The sequence below is a fragment of the Hibiscus syriacus genome, unplaced genomic scaffold (assembly GCF_006381635.1).
Source record: "Hibiscus syriacus cultivar Baekdansim isolate YM2019G1 unplaced genomic scaffold, ASM638163v2 tig00110450_pilon, whole genome shotgun sequence".
In the NCBI taxonomy this organism is placed as follows: domain Eukaryota; kingdom Viridiplantae; phylum Streptophyta; class Magnoliopsida; order Malvales; family Malvaceae; genus Hibiscus; species Hibiscus syriacus.
This window is the reverse complement of record NW_024062743.1, coordinates 6,831,293-6,847,065: the sequence shown is the minus strand read 5'-3', so window position 1 is coordinate 6,847,065 and position 15,773 is coordinate 6,831,293. Positions and strand designations below refer to the sequence as shown.

The window sequence follows — 15,773 nt, the reverse complement described above, 5'->3', positions numbered from 1 at the left end:
CTTTACATGTAATGACAGCACCCTGGCCATTTTCTATGTGGGGAATAGATGTCATTGAAGCAATCACACCAAAAGCATCAAATGGACATTGTTTCATCCTTGTGGCAATTGATTATTTTACCAAATGGGTTGAAGCTGCTTCATATGCCAATATTAAGAGGTCCACAGTCTGCAAATTCATAAAGAAAGAGATAGTTTGCCGGTATGGCCTACCAGAAAGGATCATTACAGATAATGCTCTGAACCTGAACAACAAAATGATGACCGAACTTTGTGCACAGTTTAAGATCAAACATGCAAACTCAGTGGCATATCGTCCAAAGATGAATGGGGCAGTTGAAGCAGCAAATAAGAACATCAAGAGAATCATTACAAAGACCACTGAAACTTACAAAGATTGGCACGAGAAGTTACCTTTTGCTCTATACGCATACCGAACTACTGTTCGAACATCTACTGGGGCAACGCCTTTTTCTTTAGTCTATGGGATGGAAGCAGTCTTACCAATTGAAGTTGAGATTCCATCGCTTCGAATTTTGAGAGAAACAAAATTGGATGAATCTGAATGGATTCAAGCTAGATTTGATCAATTGAACCTTATTGAGGAGAAAAGATTGAAAGCTATTTGCCATGGACAGATGTATCAGAAACGGATGATGAAGTCTCATGACAAAAAAGTACATCCAAGAGAATTCCAAGAGGGTGATCTAGTATTAAAAAAGATTTTGCCTATACATAAAGATTTCCGTGGGAAATTGATGCCTAATTGGGAAGGGCCATACGTTGTGAAAAAGGCCTTTTCCGGAGGAGCGTTGATCTTGGCAGAAATGGATGGAAAAATTCTGAGAAATCCAATAAACTCGGATTCTGTCAAGAAATATTATGCTTGAAAAAAAAATGAAAAAAAAAAGAAAGGGGTCAAGATGAAAACCCGCAAAGGGCATCTTGTAACCAAAGGAAGGATTTGAGTTGAAAACCTGAATGGGCGGCTCAAATGCATGTTGATATTAGGCATCTGGCAATTGAACCCTCTTAAGATTTTGACAGTTTGGGAGAAACTTCACATCTACAAGCATTTTGACAACGTTTGAGATCTTCCAGACAAAAGCTTACATCATTACTCTAAATTGTGTCAATTTGATTAATTTAGAAATACTTATGCTAATAATTTGTTGAGACATTTGAATTTTTATCTATCTTATGCTTGTCATAACTTTGAATACAATTCTATCTATTTCAAGTTCAATTTATTTGAGATTCAATTTATTTTCGAAAATTCAATTTATTCTTCTATGAATTAACATAATTTTGAAATAAGTTAAAGATTTCTGAATATCACTTTATGTTAATACTTTTAAATGCATGGAATACAAAGTAAGCCAATCATTATCATCATAAATCCATAAACAAGTCATTATTTGCACTCTGGATATATAGGGTAACATTGATTATAGTATTCCAAAAGTTGAGGATGACCAGTTTTACTGTTAACTAAATCGTTCCATGATTTGAAAAGAATGGGATATATTGGAACAGCAGAAGAGACAGCTGTCGTAATAGTCATTGCAAGAAAATGCACCAATAAAAATCTTCTAGTTCATCATGATGATGTTTATTGCTTCCATCAAGATTGTTACACAGGATGCTACCAACAACAAGGTCGAATCCGCCAAATCTACTCATCAATTGCTCCAACTGATCATCATTCAGTTCTTGCACATCTGTTTTTAAAGATATGCTAAGACAGTAGAAGGCGACCTCTGCAGCAATGATTCCAGCAAAAAGAAACAGGATATTGATATCACTGGGGAACATATCTCTAGCAGATCCTCCTCCTCGTGTACAGTTTTTAAGGAAACCTAGAAGCATATCCGCCTCATCAGGTTCAAGTGGAGCAACTTTATTCCTTCCAACCCATACTAGATTCCATTTTCAGCACTCATCAAGAACATACTTCTGGACACTCGAATGTGACTCATTATCATAAGCTTCAAGAGCCTTACAGATCCTTTCTGTCAATTTGGCACTTCCTGTACATGTTTATAAACAGTTCAACTTTGTTCTTGGATCCCAGGAAGGCCATCATTTCTTTGTCAATGGAAAAGCATCAGCACATGGAGGAAGCAGAATAAGAGAAAATCTGTTCTTAATTGGCAGAATTATGAATATAGCCCTTTTCAGTGTAGTAGCATGAAAATGCTTCGAATCTACAAATTCTGGCTTACATCGAATAAGTACTGTGATATCCCAGTCCAAACATTAACTGGAACAAATGCCATGTCCTAATAGCATCTTCTGGAAGTGTTCTTTGAGTTATCTGATCTGGTTTGGTAAAATCAATCATTGAATTTGGAAGAGGAATGTGCTCATAGCATCTTCTGGAAGTGTTCTTTGAGTTATCTGATCTGGTTTGATAAAATCAATCATTGAATTTGGAAGAGGAATGTGCTCATAGCATCTTCTGGAAGTATTCTTTGAGTTATCTGATCTGGTTTGGTATGAACCACATAACCAATCATTGAATTTGGAAGAGGAATGTGCTAATAGCATCTTCTGGAAGTGTTCTTTGAGTTCTCTGATTTGGTTTGATATAAAACCCAGAACCAATCATTGGAATTAAAAGATGAATTGCATGATCGTCTTCATTAAGAAGCTTCTTTTCAAGCTTCTTTTGTTTATTCCTTTCCTAAAAATCATAGCCCAAGTTTCGCCTTTTCTTGTAATTAGGATCATTGCATAATGGCTTCCCATCTTTTACCGGAAGAAATGTGTCAGCAGCCTAAGCCATTTGAGCAGCACATATAAAACCTGTCAATTCTGCAATTGATGAATCTGGACCACATCTCTCCATGGCTATTGAAGCTTCAGCCTCTGAGAATCCCATTTTTGTCAAGTATAACAGTTTATTCTCCTCATCAGAATCAGAATTCAAGATTTCTCGGTATTAAAAGAACTATCGATATCTGTGAAATCATCTTGAAAGATCACTTCATAATCAGATGAGTTGTTATCAGAATTAACATGTTGCATGAATACAAGCTTTTCAAGAGCCTATACTATTGAGTTTTATTCTCAAGAGGTTTTGTGACATTATATCTACATCTACATTTTTCAAAGATGATAGATTCTCTGATTTGAAGAAGAAAGATTTATTGGGTCTCTACAACTGAAGAAATACTCAGTTCACCAATCTGAAATCAAATAACTGAACATTCATGCATCATATTTAGGCATGTGCAAAAATATGTGCATTTTCATTCATTCTCATCCATATTGAATTTTGACAGGAATTTCAAAGATTTTTAGCAAAGATTCAAATCCATCATTTGATGGATTAGCTTTTCCAATTTGAGTTCATAATGAGAAGAACTCATCACCTGAAGAATGAAGAAGAAGTTCACAATGAGAAGAATTTGTTCAACCTTTTGCTCAAATCCATCATTTGATGGATTAGCTTTTCCAATAGAAGTTCATAATGAGAAGAACTCATCACCTGAAGAAGGATGAAGAAGTTCATAATGAGAAGAATTTGTTCAACCTTTTGCTCAAATCCATCATTTGATGGATTAGCTTTTCCAATAGAAGTTCATAATGAGAAGAACTCATCACCTAAAGAAGGAATAAGAAGTTCATAATGAGAAGAACTCATCACCTGAAGAAGGAAGAAGAAGTTCATAATAAGAAGAATTTGTTCAACCTTTTGCTCAAATCCATCACTTGATGGATCAGCTTTGCCAGAGAAAGTTCATAATAAGAAGAACTCATCTGAAGAAGGAAGAAGAAGTTCATAATGAGAAGAATTTGTTCAACCTTTTGCTCAAATCCATTACTTGATGGATTAGCTTTGCCAGAGAAAGTTCATAATGAGAAGAACTCATTTGAAGAAGGAAGAAGAAATTCATAATGAGAAGAATTTGTTCAACCTTTTGCTCAAATCCATCATTTGATGGATCAGCTTCTCCAGAAAAAGTTCATAATGAGAAAAACTCATCTGAAGAAGGAAGAAGAAGTTCATAATGAGAAGAACTTGTTCAACTTTTCGCTCGAATTCATCACTCAATAGATCAACTTTTCAGAGAGAGTTCATAATGAAGAAAGAAGAAGAAGTTCATAATGAGAAGAACTTGTTCGACCTTTTGCATGACTCTATCATAAAAGGAGATATATCATCATCAGCATTTCCAGAAAGAGTTCATAATGAGAAGAACTCATCTGAAGAAGAAGTTCACAATAAGAAGAGCTTGTTCAACCTTTGCTAGATTACATCACAGAAAGAGATAAATTGTCATCCCCAGTGGAAAAGTTCATAATTAGAAGAACTAATCCCCAAAGAAAAAAATTATTCAACATTGCTATTATAATCAAGTGAAGTCAAATGGATAAAAAAAAATTTTATCTTTTCGTCTTTGCCCTATTCTTATTAATATAAGAATGAGCAAAGAGGGGCAGCTGAAGATACTAATTTTTTTTTTTACTTTTTACTCATTTTATTATTATTATTATTATTATTATTATAATTATTATTATTATAATTATTATTATTAAAAAATAATTACAAACAGGCCCAAATTGGATCAGCCCAATTACAAAGGACCCAAATGGCCCAAATCAGAAACCCTAAAACCCAATTAGGGTTTTTTATCCTAGTGCTGCCGCCGCTTTGCTTCTCCACCGTTGGATCTAGCATTGATCCAACGGTCCAGATGGCGCCAGACGAAACCCTAGGGTTATGATACCCTAGGGACTACACCAGTTGCCGCCGCTCCACGTCGCTCCAGCCGCTGCCACGCCCCAACCGAAGTCTCCAGAAGTTCCAACGCCAGCCGTCCACGTTATGGCCATGGGGTGAGTCACCACTGGGAGTCCGGTGACTCACCGAAGGGTATTCTTTTACCCGGTCCGATGGCCACACCGGTGATGGCTATAAAACCATCACCCCATCTGCAGAAAAAAAAAGGAGGACAGACCGAGAGAGACAGAAACAGAGAGCAAAGATACAAAAATGAAGAACAACAACCCACAACCAGCAGTAAACCAAAACAGAAACGAAAAGAAAGGAAAGAAGCTTACCGAGGAAGCCACCGGACCTCTTCAAACGTCACCAAAACCTTCGAAAACCGAAGGTACTTCTTTAGATTTGCTCCGATTGGGAACTGTTTAGGAGAAAAGAGCATCGGAACCGTTATTAGGACGGTCCGATCTACATAATGGTGTAAAAATAATTTTTTCCGGCCACCGGATGCGGTGGCCGGCGGTGAGGGTCACGGCGGCAGACAGCTGCCGTCCGGTGACCGGCTTCCCTCCGATGAGGGAAGCTAGAGAGAGGGGAGAGCATTTCATTTCTCTCTCAGTTAGAGAGAGAAATAAAAAAAAAAGAAATGAGATATGGCTCGAAGGGCCAGCCGGATTTGGCTTTAAATAGCCCTTCCCAAACGACGTCGTTTCGGGGAGGGCTATTTGTGTAATTTTTTAATTGTTAAATCCCGCCATCCCTCAAATTTGTAAACTTTATATTTTAGTCACTAAATCAATTCATAATCCTTTTAATTCGATTCTTTAATTTCAATTTTATTTATTTTAGTCCTTTATATTAAAATAATATATATAGGGTAAATAACAAATTTAATCCCTTAATTTTAATAATTAATATTTTAATCCCGAGTTTATATTTTTAATTTATTTTAATCTGATATTCGAATTTTAGATAAGTTTTATTTTAGTCACTAAATTAATAAATAAGAAAATAGCATGTTTAATCCCTATAATTTTGATTAATTATGAATTAGATATTTAATTTTAATTTTACTATAATTTAGTCACCAATTTTAAATATTTTCATATAGTTCTAATTGTATTTTTATTGTTTTAATTTTACTTGTTTATATATTTAAATATTTTTATTATTATGTAGTCATAAATATATAATAATAATAATTTATTTTTTTCAATAAATTATTTTTATTTTTCAATATCGAAGAAAATGGCAGTCTTAATACAACTGGATGCCCTATTCAGGTATTTTAAAATTAAATATTATAAAAAATATTATTTAATTTTATTTAAATTAATATTTATTAATATCAAAGAAAAGAACTGTCTTAAGGCAACTAGAAGTCCTTTTTTGATATTTTTAAATAAATAAATATTTTTTATATAATTTTGAAATAATAGGATTATAAATTAAATATATTTTAAATTTTTAAGTTTTTAATAATAGAGACAATTTATAATTAAAAAAAAGTACCAATTTTGGGCGTTGTAGGGGTGCTAATCCTTCCCTAAACGTAACCGACCACGAATCCCTTTTTATTATTAAAAAGAACGAATTTTTTGTTATAAACGCAGATCAGTTCATTTTTTAATTGATGTTTTCTTAAAACTCTTTTAGAAAATAATTTTTAGGTATTCGACCTACCTGACCCAAAAGGCCGATGGCGACTCCCAAATTATTTTCAAAAAAAAAAACCATTTATTCACATCAATTTTCCCGTCAAATAAATATTTCGTACCCGGACGAAAACCGGTTACAACATACATGTCACAATTTTAAATTTGATAATCATTCCGTGACATGACCCATAATTAATTGATCATTTATGTCGTCTACCCAAAAAAAAAACAATTACCCCTCCCCGAATATCGTTTTTTTCTCGGTCGCCCTCAATAGTAATCCAATGATGTTGACAGGTTCTTTACTCTAAGCTCTTCGCTGATTTCTTACAGTGTCGCCCATAGTCAATGCCTAGTTTAGATTTAACTATTAAGGGTTTTCTGTTCGATTTAGTATTATTATTTTTGAATGGAACAGTTGCCGCTTTTTTATGGACTTCAAATTGATTTTTTTTAAACGGGTTCATTTTTAATGACTTGTTTCCCCTTTTTTCCTTTCTTGGAGGCGGTATTCGATGCTTTTGTTCAATTTTGTTCCTTTATTTGATGTTTGGGTTTCTTTTTTTGTTTCAGCGTTTGATTTTGAGGGGTGTAATCTTCTTATATATTTTTACAGTTAAAGTGTGCTCGATGGAATTAAATTATTTTCTGGGATATTCAATTAAACCTATTGATTAAGATGTCTCTATTTCGTTAAAAAAAAAGGAGCTTAATTTACTTGAATTCCATTGACATTGGATCCTCTCAACATTTGAGAAGATCTAATTCTTCACTCATAGGACTATGTTTTTACTGTATATATAATTAATTTTATAAGTTTTATGGGAATATTTAGGTACATGGCACTTGAGAAAAGATGAAAGCTTTGAACTAGTTTCAAACTTTGACGCTTTTGGTTACAAGTTATAGCATGGGTTTACTTTGGTGGTTAGTTATGGAAGGAATCATCTATCACCGTCGAGGTTTTACCAGTTCCATGGTTCCCTTTTATCCTACTAGTCAAGGTGTTTGTATTTGATATTTTAATTATTTTATTCTCAAGTATACTCTTTGAATGCGTTAGTGTGAAATGGCAAAAGGAACTCTTGAAGGCCGTTAAATTTGACAGCAGTCAGCCTCCATATGTTTTCAAGTGCCAATTGTATGATATGACTGGAGTACCTTCTGAAAGGCAGAAAATAATGGTTAAAGGTGGCTTGTTGAAGGTACTTGTTTTTTTCTTTTCTTTTCAAATAGCTGGCATAATTGCTGTAAGAAGTGCTTTGTTTATTTATTGCAAAGTTGAGTGTTGTTTATCCTTTATTTGTCAAGTTATGGTTTTCTAACATATTCATTGTTAGTGTGATTCATGAATTTCTAAAGCTTACCCTTCACAATGTGTTTTTTTGCTTGCACCCTTGACAATGTAGGATGATGCTGATTGGTCTACAGTTGGAGTGAAACAGGTGAGCAATCTTGGAACCTTTTACCTTTTTTCCATTTCATCTCATGCTTATCGACAGTTTTCAAATGAGAATGCTGCGCCTTGTGCAATAATGTATTTGCCAGGGTCAAAAGTTTATGATGATGGGAACTGCTGATGAGATTGTTAAGGCCCCAGAAAAGGGCCCTGTTTTTATGGAAGATCTTCCAGAAGAAGAACAAGTGGTATCTTTAGTAAGTGCAAATTTAATTCCATGTTCCTTTTTTCCCTTTCAAATGAAAAGTAGGTTCTTGTGTTGGGGATTATATAAAGAACATAATATGTCATTATTGTAGTATGCCTTGGTGTCATGGATGCCTTTTGATTTCATTGTAAGTCCAGCTTGTATCGAATCATTTACTTGTAATTTACGCATTATTCAAGTGTTTGGAATCTTTCCTTTGATTTCATTGATCATGATTACGTGCTAATTGTTAGTTGACATCTACTTGTTAAAGATTATAGTTAATGGGGGAGCCTATTCAAGATGTATAGTGAGACTTGGATGAAATCATCCTCTACATTGTTATTAGCTTTACCACTCTTGTTGTCCTGGAAAATATGGCTACAAAGTAGCTCTTCCTCATATCAAAAGAATAGCGATGTTTATGCCTATTACTATTCGCTAACTATTATTATTCTCATTTTAGGGTGGCCCGACTCAGTTATCTGACCTGAAGTTTATTGATAGCATTATGTCTCCTTTTTGGGGTGTTACGGATTGGTTGCAATAACTTGACTATGCTTTTTCTTACTATTATTTTGCCTTCATCTTGTGTTTGTATAACCTTTTCCTTACCCTTGCAACTGCAGATGCTTATCTATTTCTTTTTCTTTTTTTTTTTGTACTTTTAGGGTCATAGTGCTGGCCTATTTTGCCTTCATCTTCCTGTTCTCTCTTATCTGTGAAGCTCATAGAATATGACTAGGTGAGATTTTTGTCGGTGTACTCACTTGAATTCAGTAATGGTATTTACATAAGGTTAAGTTCATGGAAACCGTGTGATATTGTGACTTGTCTTGCATTTTGTGCCGATTCTGTTGAATTTCCTTAGTGATTTAGTCTCGCTTATCATTTATTGCCGGACCTTCATGCAAATATTTTCTATGCCATCGTCAACAGAATTGTTGTACTGTACTCCGAAGTTCATTAAAAGATTCTCTTCTGATTTTTGTTGCTATACGGCACTTCGTCTGAAAAGCATGGAAACTTATTATTTTTATGTATATTGGTTTCAGGTGTTACGTAAAAAGTATCCTCAATTCGGCCAGTTGCATCCTCAGTCCTGTACTGGATTTGTTTATATGCCGATATGTAATTTGGAATTTTCTTCAGGATGCTGAAGAATGTTGGACCCAACTTTTATATACCCTCTCTCAGTCTCTTCGATCACCGGGTTCCAGGTAGTTTTCTTGTTCTCTGTCTTTCAGAGCAGTAATACTCAAGGTTGTCAAGGCGCACCTAGGCACTCAGGCGCAGCCATAAAACCTAATAACTTTCGAAGCCTCCCGGGCGAGGTGACGAGAAACAGGCAGCGCTTATTGCCGCTTTTTTGTTCCTTCGGCTCCAGTCCAGTCCAGGGCGACAGAAAAGCTAGCTTCATTTAATTTTGCAATTTCCTTTTTTCTCCTGACTTTGAGAATCAAAATACCATATTTAACCTTGATTTTAATATTTATAATCTTACACCCAAATATCACTTTTACCCTTTTCTTTTTCTTTTAAGGCTTAATACAAAAATAAATGTATAAATTATGTCTCAAAAAACGTTTTAGTGCCTAAAAAGTTTTCGTTAAAAATAAATGTCTAATGTTTTTTCAGTTATAATTTTAGGTGTATACCGTTTATTTTTTTAATTTTTTAATGATAAAAATATTATTTTTAATTAAAATCATAATAAAAAGTTTAATTTATTTAAAAAAACCCTAACTTTTTACTAAAAATATAAAAAACCCTAAAAGACTAAAATCTCTTATTTCAACCCCATTATCAACTGTCATCGGCCATCATCGTCATCTTCGAACGGTCACTCACCCGTTGTCATTCACTTATTGATCAATTGTCGTCTTTATCGTCGCCCAAAATCATTAAATTAAAAACCCCTAATATCCAAATCCATCATCGTCTTTATCGTCGTCGAACGGTTGGTTTTGATCGGAATTACACGGTAGTTAGAATGGCGGCGGCGGTGTGGTTTATAGACGTCAGAATCGATCGAAATCAACGAAGAACGGTGACGATGGCTTAAAAACGACGAATCTTTGAACGCTTCTCTATGACAAACGGTGGCATGTTACGATAAAAGATCAGCGGGGATTTAATTAGAGGTCAACGCTGGTGTTGATGATGGTGGCGATGATGGTCACCACCAGACATAGAAGGGGGAAAGGGGAAGTGGGGAGAGGGCACCCAGGGAGATTTTTCTAAGAATTTTTTTTTATTTTAAAAAAATCTCAAAATTATCAGAACATGACACGTGTCATTTAACGAAGATATTTAACGGTCGTTAATGTCCGGACACCTAAAAGTATAAATGTTTGAAACATTAGACTCCTATTTTTAACTAAAATTTTTTGACACAAATATTTTTTGAAACATAGTTTGGAAAGTTATTTTTATATTAAGCCTTCTTTTAATTATTTTCTCTTCTTTGAAGCCTGTTTTCATTGTTTAAAAACAGAGAAGCTACTCTGTTTTAGTTTACAAAAAACAGAACAACGCCTGTGTCTGGCACTTTTTTAAAAAAATTCTTGTAGACTTTTGTCGTTACTTTTTCTGCTCTATCTCTATTTTAAAACTTCTCTAGTAATCTTTTCATTACTTTTGCGATCTGTCATTGTAGTCTGTCGGACATTTTTCATGTTTGAAAAATGCGTATTTAGACACTTGGAGAAGACATAAGCTCAGATTTTAGACACCTGAACCTGACACTGATTTGTATATCAAAACTGAGATAAGCAAATAGCCTTTATATCAGGAAAACATGGAACTAGGATAAACTATTCAAGAGATGATGAAGCGAAATAAATTTAGCAAGTATCAATTTTTAATTAAATATCACGTTTTTTAGTTAATTAGTGAATGAATTAGTGTTAAATATTTTAAAATTAATTTATGTAATATATCTAAATAATAATAATTCATTTTATAAAAAAAACTAGTAAATTAATTTTAAAATATTTTAAAAAACATGAAACATTGACTCATTTATTTATGTTTTTTTCCTAATAATCAATTAAGGACACATGAAATTTCTTAACCGAGTTTAAAACCTTCGTCAATGTTTCAAATAATTATCCTTTATCTATTTAGAAAAATAATACTAATCTCTCCCTTCTGTTCACTGTGAAAATATTGATACTGTAAAGGACCTTTTTGGTGTTGAACTTGCAAGCAGGTATATATCTACCGATTTGATGGTCTTATTATTCTTATTCAATGTTGACATTATCAAATTAGGCAGTTTATATGCGTCAATGCCATGTTGTATAATTGTTCGATGATTGTTTCCACAATCCAAAATGTCAAATACCACCGGTGCTGTTCATGGAAGAATTACATATCAAAGTAAGCCATCTTTTGCGAACCGGGAAAAATAATAATATTTTCGACAATTTTTTTTATTGATTTTATTAAAAAAATAATAAAACCGATAGTATATTTTTTAATTATATATTAAAATTATCGCACATAATTATTTTTCTATCTTTAGGGTTTTGAGTCTAGGGCTTGGATTAGTATTCTAGTTATGATGCTCTGACATGAGTACTGGTGTCTGAGTCGGTTACGTTTCTAGATGTCAGACCATCTATTGAGTTAAACTAAAGAGACGAAGATATGATACAGAAGGATCCAAGAGGACATGGGTGTTGGGACTCATTTCATATATGCTTAAATATGATATATGTCTATGATACACCAAAATTTTTATATATAATATTATTTTTATTTTTTTAACCATTAGTAATTGCAAATAGATATTGAAAATAAATTTATTATTTGACATAATGTTTATTATTTGGATGGATTTAAGTAACAAGCTTAGGGGCTTCAAACCCAAAACTAAGAGGTTTTAACGTTCTACTTTTTTCTTTTCTTTTTACTTTTTATAAACTTCCCCCCCTCAAAAACTAAGACTTCAATATAGATTCTTTCTTTTTCTCTTCTTACCCAATCACCCGAGTCTTATGAGTTCGAACCATATCTCGTACCTTAATCCTTGTCATGTAGTGGCAGATTTAAAAATATTTTCGAGGGTGGACACACACATTAATTATTAAAAAATTTCGTACGAGGTAGACACAAATAAAATTTCAGATAAGCACCCATAGTAAAATAGATAATTAATAAAAAAATTCAGATTTTAGTATATGCATGTGCTCACCTAGGGTATGCTTTGCATCCACCACTATTGTCACGCCATATTGGCACGGATGCAACTCCCATTTTGGTAAGTTCGAGCAACCAAGATCCCTAGAATAAGTAAGCTGTATGATATTACGGCCACATTATTCTTTTTACTTTCTTGAATTAATAGAAAGAAATTAGAGGTTTTTATAACCTAGGTGTTCTAAAGCTCCATCTTTGTAGTCGTTTTCTCAACCCTAGATCTATTGATTATTGTCTTGTTTTCGCTAAAGTTGTTTTTTATAATGCTGAAGTTCCTTTTTTTATGGGGAGATGCATGTGAAAAAGCACGGTTATGAAATGTTAGAACCGATCTATGATGAATATCATGTGGAAAGTGAAGAAATTATTGTGTACCTGGTTTTGCGTAGCAGTTCATAGCTACTTAACGAAATGAGAATCAATACGAAAGAATTGTATACTCTCCACGTCTAAACCTCCGGAAATACTCCTCCTTCGTTGACAACTACTCCACTTATCGAGGTTACCTTTTAAGGCACTCTTCCATAAAACAAATCCTCTGGTTGACCATAGACCCTTGGCAAGATCTTTGATAGAGTCGAGAGATCTGTTAGGATCAAATCTTTTGATTGGCTGCTATATTTATATACTTGTTGGTCTACACACACCAATCATTATACTAAGCATGACTTAAGCATGCACAAGGGGTTAATATATAAACTCCTATTATATGCAAGAAAGATCTCCGGCTTCTTCCTAATCTTTGACTACTCTCACTATGACTTCTTCATCACTTAATTACAGACATCATCAACCAACAGTGTAGAACCACCGATCGCGGCACTCTGCCCAAACCAGAAGGGGTGAACCACCAATGGCCGACATAACCCATTTTGTTCCCATCAACAGATATGGAACGGATATCAGAGCTATTCTTGTTTTCCCCATAGGCTTTGTCAAGATTAAAGTGATCATCTTTCTTTGGAACCATAGGAAGTTTCTGATTATTCCTCTACATGGTTTTGTGCTAAACATTAACAACGTGCTGCAACTAAGAAACAAAAAACTGCTTTGGTAACAAATATTGCCAAAAGTAACATCACCACAAATGATGTTGAAAATTCACATAATTTCTAAAACGAGGTTATTGAAGATGTGGTCCATGTTAAGGAAGCTAGGTTTAGAAGGGGTGATCGATGTAAGAGATTTCTGGTCATATGGTTGGGAAACATTGCTAGTCAAAGTTCTCGGATAGTTGAAGGAGCGCTGCAAAGGGCTAACTGAGAAATTTATGCTGAAGTGGTGTAAGTTTTTACCAGATTCGATTTTCCAAGCCGGAGAGAATAGCTTAGGAACTTTTAATTATTTAGTTATATTTTATTATTTCAGTTTTTTTATTAATTATTTGGCGTTACGAATGGTTATGATTATAAGATATATTTAGGGTTTCAACATAGGGCTAGTATTATTGGTTGTCTTTAGTCTTTAGGGTTTAAATCGAGGACAAGGGTTAGAACTGTGTATCCTAGCATAAATAAGCTGTAAAATATTTCACTGATGTGTTTCCCTTTAAATCACGCCAGTTGGAAATCAGAATTGGAAAAGGCTTAATTCATTGATTGTTAACATTATCAATAATATTTCTGCATGTAGGGTTTGAAGAAAAGGCTTCTCCTGCCCTGGGAAGCACTGCAATTTACTTGAAAGAGTCCTGAATTAATGGCTTGCTGAGGTAACTCATAGCTTCATTATCATCTTCCATATATTTGGTGCAATAGTCTAATATAATATCTAGTGACATTTCTTTCAGATGTCGCTTCTCCAATGTAGATTCCATTTGCATTTTGATTCTTCATACCTTCAATGTTATCCTTTTTCGAAACAAAGTATGTTTTGGTCACTTTTTTTCCTGGTGAATTATGAAGGTACTTGACTATTCAGTTTGTACGTTTTTTTTTTCTGAAAGAGGGAGTCAAATCAAAAGGCCAAGATATTGCGAGTGGGCAAACTTTATTCTCTGATTTAGCTTACATGATTTTCTAACAAATATCTATTTTTTTATTTTAACCAGCAGGATATTGCTTGGTAATTTCACATAAAATATTGAGACTCTTCTGTTTGCTTATTGAACAATGTTTGTAATCACATTACACGATATGTTGTTTCCCTTCCTCAGAAAATTGATTATCCACTAGAGTTGTATATTTATGATCTATGTTCAGATGAACTTCGCAAACAATTGGAAAGTCCTAGCTGGGTAGCCATTTTTACCTTGTTTCAGTGAATAACTAAATTTTAGTTTACATTGCATTGACCAACTGGTTCTTGCAACTTTTAGATTTTGAGGGATGACAAAGGTAAAAAGCTTGGTTTGAAAGCTGTTGAATAAACTTAAATGTAATCCTTAATGTTTTTCTTTAAATTTAGAAGTTAATGGGAAAATAAAAGGTCTATGAGTTTTAGTAGGTGAAAGGCCAAGGGGTGATATAGGAGTTAATTGTCTTTTATGAGTTTTAATAGAATTTATTTTTTGTTTTTGGAAGAGTAGTACCTAGTGCCTATATAAAGGACCTTGTTGATTTCATTTAAATACAACAAAAAGAAATACAAAATCACTTGAAAATAGTATAGTAGTTGTGGGTTAATTTGTTTTCTATTTTTTCAAATTGGCATCAGAGTTAATGGCAAATGTGACGGGTCAAATGTCGCTACCACGACTAACGAAGGCGAACTACGAGAACTGGAGCATTCAAATGAAAGCTCTTCTCGGATCTCAAGATGCATGGGAGGTGGTCGAAGAAGGTTTCGAAGAACCAACAACAACCACGGGATATACGGCGGCTCAAACCAAGGCGTTGAAAGAGGCGCGATCGAAGGATAAGGCAGCACTATACATGTTATTCTGAGCCGTTGACGAGTCGGGCTTTGAGAAGATTGCTGGTGCAGCTACTTCAAAAGAAGCGTGGGAAATTTTAGGAAAAGTGTTCAAAGGAGCCGACCGAGTCAAGCAAGTGCGTCTCCAAACTCTTCGTGGCGAGTTGGAAAGCATAAAGATGAAGGAGTTGGAAAGTGTATCCGACTACATCACACGTGTACAAACCGTGGTGAACCAACTCAATCGTAATGGCGAAGCGTTAACCGTGGCACGAGTTGTGGAGAAGATTTTGAGATCATTAACCGACAATTTTGAGAATGTTGTGTGCGCAATAGAAGAGTCAAAAGACCTTGCGACACTCACAGTCAACGAGCTTACTGGTTCACTCGAGGCACAAGAACAACGTAAAAAGTAAAAGAAGGAGGAGACACTTGAGCAAGCACTTCAAACCAAGGCGTTAATCAAAGACGAAAAGGTATTTTATTCTCAAAATTTTCGAGGTAAAGGTCGTGGCCGTGGAGGTCGTGGATATGGTCGCGGTGGTCAAGGCGACAGTCATGAAGGGTACTATAAGGAGAATGGATAGTCAAGCCAACCAAATTGGCGTGGAAGAGGACGCGGACGAGGAAGAGGCGGCCGATCAAATTATTCCAATATCGAGTGCTACAAGTGTTACA

The 15,773-nt window shown here is 34.4% G+C and overlaps 1 pseudogene; it reads left to right on the top strand.

The window, feature by feature from the left end:
* Positions 1-6,862: 6,862 nt before the first annotated feature.
* Positions 6,863-15,773, top strand: part of LOC120126188 — a 28,402-nt pseudogene continuing 19,491 nt past the window's right edge.